Source organism: Heterocephalus glaber, unplaced genomic scaffold (genome assembly GCF_053883595.1).
Source record: "Heterocephalus glaber isolate CG9 unplaced genomic scaffold, H.glaber_assembly_v1.0 deba00001497, whole genome shotgun sequence".
Taxonomy (NCBI): Eukaryota; Metazoa; Chordata; class Mammalia; order Rodentia; family Bathyergidae; genus Heterocephalus; species Heterocephalus glaber.
In genome coordinates this window covers 16,009,681-16,018,310 of record NW_028258320.1, presented here as the reverse complement: position 1 = coordinate 16,018,310, position 8,630 = coordinate 16,009,681, and the positions used below count along the sequence as shown (strand labels likewise).

The 8,630-nt window shown below is 44.5% G+C and overlaps 1 protein-coding gene across 5 annotated transcripts in view; it reads right to left on the bottom strand.

Annotated features, from left to right (window-relative positions):
• Window positions 1-5,009: 5,009 nt before the first annotated feature.
• The window catches only part of Ascc1 (activating signal cointegrator 1 complex subunit 1), a 106,854-nt gene continuing 103,233 nt past the window's right edge, over window positions 5,010-8,630 (bottom strand). For 4 of the 5 annotated variants that reach the window (XR_002395599.2, XM_004846239.4, XM_087184715.1 and 1 more), the window contains one exon: window positions 5,010-8,209. The gene's annotated coding sequence lies outside the window, so the exon portion shown is untranslated. The remainder of the gene's footprint in view (window positions 8,210-8,630) is intronic. The other variant, XR_002395598.2, reaches the window with a different exon arrangement.

Below are 8,630 nucleotides of genomic sequence, written 5' to 3'. Positions count from 1 at the left end.
CTCTCCCATCATGGGCGGCTTGCTTAAGACAAAAGCCATGTAACCACTGGCAGCCCCGGAACTATTGCTCCCCAGCCCCGGCCCCATGCTCTTTTCAAGACGAGTCTTGAGCCCTGAGTGTCTGGCAAGACAGGGGCAGATGTCCTCCTCCCCAAGCAGCTGTTTAGGGGCTGTCACCCCTTTTGTTAGCTCTTCCTAGGGCAACCCTAAAAGACCCGTGTCTGGGCATTTCATCTGCCCGAGGCTGCGGCTCTGGAAAAGGCACATTTGCTCAGTTTGGACCTCACTTTGGTTTCAATAAGACGCTGGGGATGGGGTGAAGTGGGAGGGGACTGGTATAGGGTTTTGTTCAGTCTGTGACCCTCCTCATCGCCCGTAGAGATGTTGATGCCCCAGATGGGGAGGCTGGAGGCTGGGCACAGTCCCAAGACCACAGCAGAAACAGGGCGAGGTTTACATTACAAATAAATCTAAGAGGAAACATAATCTGACAGGACAAAACATATCGAACTTTTGGGACCAAGCCTCAGATTGTGTTTTTTTAAAAGACCTGGCTGCTGGCTGTGATTTTAACAACAACAACAACAACAAAAAAAATCAAAGGCAATGAAAAATGTGATCTTAATCAGTAGGAAAAACACAGGTTACAAGGTTCCCAGTCACCAGAACCTGGCCTGCTGTGAACTGTAATACCTCTTTGGCCTGGGCTGGGGTCCCCCTGGGAAAGCAGCAAACAATAGCTCCCTTCCCATGTTTCCCGGTGGATTTAGTGGCAGTGCTGCAGCAGTGTTGGCGTCCCCACCCCACAGCAGAGGCGGTAGCCCTCTGGGGCAGAGGGGCGCTGTGTGGCACAGGTTGTTACCACAAAGGCCAGGTGAAGTGGGTGGGTAAGTCCCGTTTTCTAGCTATACGTTAATGGTAATACCACCTACCTCCTAAGGCTGCCGCAAACTTCAGCAAAACTAAGTGCCTGGGCATAATGAGCATTTTTTTAAAATGTTACTTCTTCCCTCACTTTGCAAAGAGAAGGCTATGATGTCCCGTAGGTCTAAAGATTTACCAAAATGTACCACTTCCTCCCCCAGTCTCAATCCTGGTCTTGTAGCAAAGCTGTCTCCAAAGCACGGAGGAGATAGAGCTCAAATGCCTTTGCTCCTCGGTTCTGGTGTTATCTTAGGAAGCCCCTGGTCTGTTTCAAAGCTGCCCAATGACGAGTTTGGAAAGCACTGACAAGACACCTGTCAGGAAGACCAGAGCTGTGTGCAGGCCACGCTGCTGGCAGCTCCTCCGAGACCAGCTCCTGCAGCACCTTCAAGCTGGGTCAATATTGGCCCAGCGCAGAAAGCAAACCACCATGGCCCAAGCCTGTTAGCTAAACCAAAGGTGAAGCTCTCAGACAGGAGAAACCAAATCTGCAGACGACAGGTGTAAGGGTTGTAGGAAATGGCTGATAATTTCAGTCTGTAAGAAAAGGCTTTCTTAATATTTGAGAGAATTACTAGCAAGTCAGCCTTTGCAAACCAGTGGTCCCAAACCTCAAGTGCTGCTGGACATGTTTGTTAAATGCTGCATATGCTGATGCATTTTTGTTAGCATTTCACATGCAGCAATACAAAGTGGAGAAGAATTTTGGTTTTTAGTAAGAAATCTAAATTTAACTACATCTTGAAAACCATTTAATCCCATGTCTAGATGATCCAACAAGCACAAAAAGATAAAATGCACAGATATTCAGTCCAGAATTGTTCATAATACCAATCCTAGACACCAACTCCATGTCCATTAGTCAGGAAACAAATACTTAAGTGTGTCTACAAGCTGAGTGTGGCGATGTACACCAGCTACTAGGGAGGCTGAGCAGGAGGATCTCAAGTTTGAGGCAGCTTAGCAAGACCCTGTCTTGAAATAAAAAGGGCTGAGGACATAGCCCAGTGGTACAGCGCTGGTGGGTTTAATGTCTAGTATGGGAGGGGGGTGTGTGCAAAAGACTATTGCACAATATTTAAAAAAGAAAAATATACAGATCTGTATCTTCTGACAATCAATGTGGTCAACTACATCTTCCTGGATGCCCAAGATCATTATGGAAGCTCATGTATTAGAGGCTGGGGATATAGGTCTGCAGTAGAACACTACCATGTATTAGGCCCTTGGTTCAGTCACCAGCACACAGGAAATAAAAAGACCACTAGGGCTGGGGATTTAGTTCAGTGGTTTCACTGCCTGCTGCACAAGCGCAAGGACCTGAGTTCGATCCCTGGTACCAAAAAAAAAAAAAAAAAAAAAAAATCACTGTGTTAATATGTGAGTTAAACAATTCTTTTTTTTTTTTTTTTGGTACCAGGGATCCAATTCGGGACCTTGTGCTTGCGACGCAGGCGGTGGAACCACTGAGCTAAATCCCCGGCCCAGCTAATTAATTTTTTTTTCACACCTTTCAGATGTTTATTAATTTCCTACTCAATATGATTTCTGAGGGAGCAAAAATGCATCTAATCTAAAATCCAACACTACTCAGCATTCTTTTTGCTTAAATTCTTTTATTGGTACATTTTAGGTATACAATGTTTACATTTATCATTGGGTACTTGTACCTGTACATGATGTATCCTGGTTTTTATTTTTTCCCCATTCCCTGTGCTCCCTTCACCGTCTCCACCCTTCCCTAGTTACAAAGACTGTGTTTCCATTTTTTTCTTTTCTCATAAATTTTCCTTTCCCCTTCCCCTCCGACTTCCCCTACCCCTTTGGGCCTTTTCTTCCTATTTCAAATTATCAATTTTGTGTTTTAATCATTTTTTGTTTTAATCATTTTAATCCTTATTTACACTTTCAGTTTCTCACACTAGAGAAACTATTTGGTATTTGCACACGTGTGTACCCTATTTAACTTAAGAGTATGGCCTCAATATGCATCCATTTAGCTATGAATGTCTCTAGTTTCTCGTTCTTTATGGCTGAGTAGTACTCCATTTTATAAAAAAAAACACATCTTCTTTATCCAGTTCAGCTAATCAACTCTTTTTTTTTTTTGGTACGAGGGATCGAACTCAGGTCCTTACACTTGCAAGGCAGGTGGCAGAACCACTGAGCTAAATCCCCAGCCCCTCAGTGAATCCGGTTTTGGGGGGTTTTTTTGGTACCAGGGATCGAACTCAGGTCCTTGCACTTGTGCAGCAGGCGGTGAAACCACTGAGCTAAACCCCTGGCCAGCGAATCCATTCTTAAAGAGGAAGAGTTTATTCTGGCTCATGGTTTCAGGGGCTTCAGTCCATGGCTGTGTGGGGCTGCTGCGTGGGGCTGCTGCGTGGGGCTGCTGCTTTGGGCCTAGGGGGACACCATACATGAGGACCCCACAGAACTTTTTTTTTTTCTTTTTCTTTTGGTACCAGGAATCAAACTTGGGACCCTGCACTTGCGAGGCAGGAGGCGGAACCACTGAGCTAAATCCCCGGCCCCAGGACCCCAAAGAACTTTATGTGAGTTAGACATACATTGATAGTTACTGTACTTAAAAAACTAAGAATTTTTAAATTTCTATTTAAAAATAACAATCTACCCAATATATTAACAAAATAATACATTTTATGAGAAACAAATATATCCTGCCCCCATTAGAACATGGCACTGTTTTACATTTTCACAAGTCTCCTCTATGCCTGGTTCAGAGGCGCTAGCTTGATTCCAGATTCTGCATGACAGCAGTGTATTTGGTTGTCAGGCCCGACACACAGTGGACCGCAGACCACACAGCTTCAACAACTGAAATTTACTTTCTCATAGTTCTGGAGGCTGCTACTGTAGTTCAAGACTCAAATGTCTTGGCCTCTCCTGAAGCCGCTGTCCTTGGCTTGTAGACGCCTCCACCTCCCCGCGTCCTCGCACATGGTTCTGGCACATACTTGTCCCATGTCTCTTCCTGTGTCCACATTTCATCTTCTATAAAGGACCCCAGATTGGTCAGGGGCCCTGGCAGCCCATTTTAACTTAGTCACACCTCTCTCTCTCCCTGCCCATCTCCTAATACAGTCACATTCTAAGGCACTGGGTGGTTAGGGTTTCAACAGAGGAGTTCTGGAGGAGACCATTTAACCCAGAACAGGTAAAGATGAAAACAGCCAGTAAGGGCAGAGTGGAAGAACTGAGAGCAAACTGAATGAAATCTCTGAAAACACATATTTATACCCTAAACCTACCATTTACAAAATTCTATAGAAGACAAGAAGACACAAGTGAGCGTTCTATTAACCATGGTCACACAGCCTCTGAGGGAGAGGAGAAAGGGCAAATGACACTTTCTTATTCTTTTTTTTTTTTTTTTGGTACCGGGGATCAAACTTGGGACCTTGTGCTTGTGAGGGAGGTGCTGGAACCACTGAGCTAAATCCCTGCCCTGACACCTTCTTATTCCTATGAAAATAGTCTGGACCTCACAGATCCCTCCCTAAAAGGTTCTCAGGGAGCCTCAGGATTCCAGAGTCCACAATTTGAGAGACACAAGTATAAGCTGTATGACCTTGGGCACATTTCTTAAAGTTGTTAAGTCTCAATTTGTAAAACCGGGATAATTATACCAAATTATTGGGGTTGTTATAAGGACTGAATTAATATACAAATACGTGAGAAGGTGGCACATTTCATTTATCTTAGCAGTTGTTATTTGTGCAAAATAACTTCACTTTTCATATTAGATATGTGCTGTCAAAGTAGTTACCTCTGGGTGACAAAATTCATTTCTTTAATTTTTTTTTTTTTTGGCACCAGGGATCAAACTAGGGACCTTGTGCTTGCGAAGCAGGTGACGGCACCACTGAGCGAAATCCCCGGCCCTTAAATGCTTATTTAAGAAATGAATTTTGGGGCCAGGGATTTCACTCAGTGGTGCCACCGCCTGCCTCGCAAGCACAAGGTCCCAAGTTTGATCCCCGGTACCAAAAAAATAAAAGCATTTAAGTTGAAGTTCATCATACACACTCACAGAAGCACAAAACAGCAAGCATACAGCTTGATGGTTTTTCACAGAGTGAATTTATTTTATCTTTAAACTTTTTTTTACAGAAAAAGAAAGAAGGCTCTCATGGTTCTCTTCATGATAGCTCATCCTGTGTCCTCCGGGGAGGACTTTTTATCTTACTTTTTCTCTTCTTTTGGGCCCAAGATCACTCTGCAGAGCCAGTTTCTTCCTCAATCGTCATTTTTACTTTTCAAATAAACTTTGTCCTTTTCTGTTCATTTCATTCAATTCTTTGTTCAAGGTGAGAAGAATGTGGAATCCAACTCCAGCAGGAGAGGCAAGCAACCCAAAGCCCAAACTGAAAAGCATTTGGTGAGAAGCCTTAGATCAGATGGAGAACATCTGGCCCACCTGCTGTGAGAAAGTACACAACACCTGCATGAGAAGAAGCCGGCTGTTTTGGGATGACCCATCAACACCTATACAAACCATGCCTAAATCAGCTTCCCAGCAAGATAGACTTTGCTTGTTTGTTTTGTTTTTGACACAGGGTCTTGCTATGTAGTTCAGGCTAGCCTTGAACTCACTATGTAGCTCAGGCTGGCCTAAAACTAGGAGCAATCCTCCTGACTCAGCCTCCCGAGTGCTGGGATGACAGGCATGCACCACCACGCCACCTGTAAGATGGACTTTGGACATGAGTCCTCCATCTTGTTGAGCAGCTGGCTTTTTGAATAAAGTCATTTTCCGTGTGAAGAGAAGAGAAGAGAAGAGAAGAGAAGAGAAGAGAAGAGAAGAGAAGAGAAGAGAAGAGAAGAGAAGAGAAGAGAAGAGAAGCAAAGCATGTTGGTGCACACACCTGTAATCCAGGACTCAGGAGGCTGATAGGAGAATCACCATGAGCTCGAGGCCAGCTTGGGCTACACAATGAGTAAGCCAGCCTGAACTACATAGTGAGACCCTGTCTCAAAAAAAAGAAAGTTCAAAGAAAAGAGAAAGGTGTTAAGACTCAACAGCACCATTTTCCACACCCCAGCACCACGGGCTGCAACATGATGTTCCTGTAGTGCAGGAGGAGCCACACTGAGGAGCTCTGCTGACTGCACCTCTGCTGCCACCGGGTTTCCCTCGGCTCCAGGAAGAGCATGGAGCACAATCACAGGGTGAGAGCTGGCATTGTTACAATACTGGCTTCCACTCCATACCCAGTTCAAGAAACCCAGGGGCCAAATTAAAACATAATCATTCTGAGTAACATTTATACTGCAGCCACTATGAGCATGGAGTGCACTGTGCACCCTCCAGAAAAAAAAAAATTATTTTTCATCACAAAGTTCCTTGTATTAGCAACAAAGATTCTGCAAAACAATAGTGGTGCCCCCCCTTCTTCTTTTGTTTTTAGCTATGTAATCCAGGCTGGCCTTGAACTCACTATGTACCCCAGGCTGGCTTTGAACTTGCTGAAATCCCCCTGCCTCAGCCTCCCAAGTGCTAGGATCATAGGCATGAGCCACCATGTCTGGCTTACCCCTCTCTTCTTTTTTTTTGGTACCAGGGATCTAACCTGGGACCTTGTGCTTGGGAGGCAGGCGGTGGAACCACTGAGCTAAATCCCCATCCCTCCCCCTCTCTTCTTAATGCAATTGAGGGCGAAGTCAGTGCCTGAGAAGCTGGCTGGAGCAACTTTAAAGTACAATGAACTATTTCAGTGTAGAATGAATTGCAAAGTGGTAACATTAAGCAAGATATAGTTAAAAATACAGTAGCAAATATTTACCCCATTACTATTTGGTAAAAAGATCTTGAATCGTTTTTTCTTGTTTTTTTGGTGAAGGGATGAAACCCTGGGCTCCATACACTCAGAAGCAGGACCCTGAATCTGCAAAACTTATTTTTGGTGGACCAAAAGGTACCTGCTTCCTACCATTGTTGATTTTTCATAAAAGTTCAACATCAAAAGAACCTGTTGCTCCCTGCATTTTCTTTAGGGCTACACTGCCCTCAAGGTTTGTCTACACATGGGCCGGGAATTTAGCTCAGTGGTGCCACCACCTGCCCTGCAAGCACAAGGACCCGAGTTCCATCCCTGGTACCAAACAAACAAACAAACAAAAAGATTTGTCTACACACTTTCAGAAGGAAAATTTAAAAGATGAAAATTTTTTTCCAATCCTACCGATATCTACCAACATACAACATCCTAGCAGATACAAGGATATACATGCATTCATGGCATTAACCACCAGAGTGAGGGTGTCACCATGTCACAGAGCCTCTAGGGATGACACTGTACACCTGTGAGAGAACAAGTAAAAAGGCAATAACTTGGGAAAAGTTACTATGAAACACCTGCTTATGTGCATAGGAAATAGTCGCCTCTGGATTCTAAATAACAGAATTTCTAGTGCTATTAAGAATTTAGTATTTGTGGGCTGGGGATTTAGCTCAGTGGTTTCGCCGCCTGCTGCGCAAGCGCAAGGACCTGAGTTTGATCCCCAGTACCAAAAAAAAGAAACAAAAGAATTTAGTATTTGATATATAATGTTGATTTTCCAAAAACAAAATGTCCTGCAAACCTAAGTCATAAATCTCTGAGACGCCGAAGAAGATATCTTTACCCCGGCCCCAGCTGCCCACTGGCCCGTGAGATGACACGGAAGACAGGCAGCGCTGTATAACATGGAGCACTGAATGCCAGGTCGGGTCAGGACTCGGGCATCCCAGAATGCACTTGGTCCCAGATGCTGTCAAACCAGCTGAGGTGAGGTGACGTCACAAATGAACAACATGGTACCGTGAAATCTCAAATTACAACAGGATTCCACCAAGAGAAAGTAGAGGTCTCTGGAGAGAAACTGACCCTGAAAACACCAACACATAAATCCCACATGAGTGGTGCAGAGATGGTGGTGACACTGTGTGCCACACACAGACTAAACTATGTGACACTACTAGCAGTAAGCACGGCTGCTGTGGAAATGCATTTATTCACAAGTGATTTGTGCGGCCTCACTGAACGCTGGACACATCCTTGCAACTCAGCAACCTTCACACAGGTTCGGGGAAGAAGTCAAGAACACATAGGAAGAATCAAGGTAAGAATAAGGCATGGAGGAAAGAGAAGGGAGAGGATGTGGATGAAGAGGAGCAGGAGGCAGGAGGAGGCGCTGGAGCTGGACTGAGGGCTGCGGGGCTTACATTCTTCCAGAACTCTCTGTATGGTCCTGTGCATGTCATTGTTTCTTTACAGCCACCCTGAGAAATAAACAGAAAAGAGCTATAATACTGCAACTCTAGCAGGGGCACGGGAAAGCGGGAGTAGGGATGGGCGGGGGGACCAGAGCCCAACAAATATTTTAAGGACCAACTTAAGAAGAAAATGGACAGATCAGTCGGAATAACTGTTAAAGTTTGTAACCGTTTTATTAAAGTTCTTTAATTTTTTTTTCAGTGCTGGGGGTTGAACCCAGGGCCTTCTCACTAAACCACATTCCCTCTTTTAAAGAAATTTTTGGAGAGGGTCTCCCTAAGTCACTAAGTTGCCCGAGATGGGGTTATACTTCTGACCTTCCTGCCTTAGGCTCCCAGAGTGCTAGGATTACAGGTGTGCCCCACTACACCCAGTAAATTCTGTAACTTTAAGTTATTTTGCTAAAGATAAAGTTCTGGGTAGTAA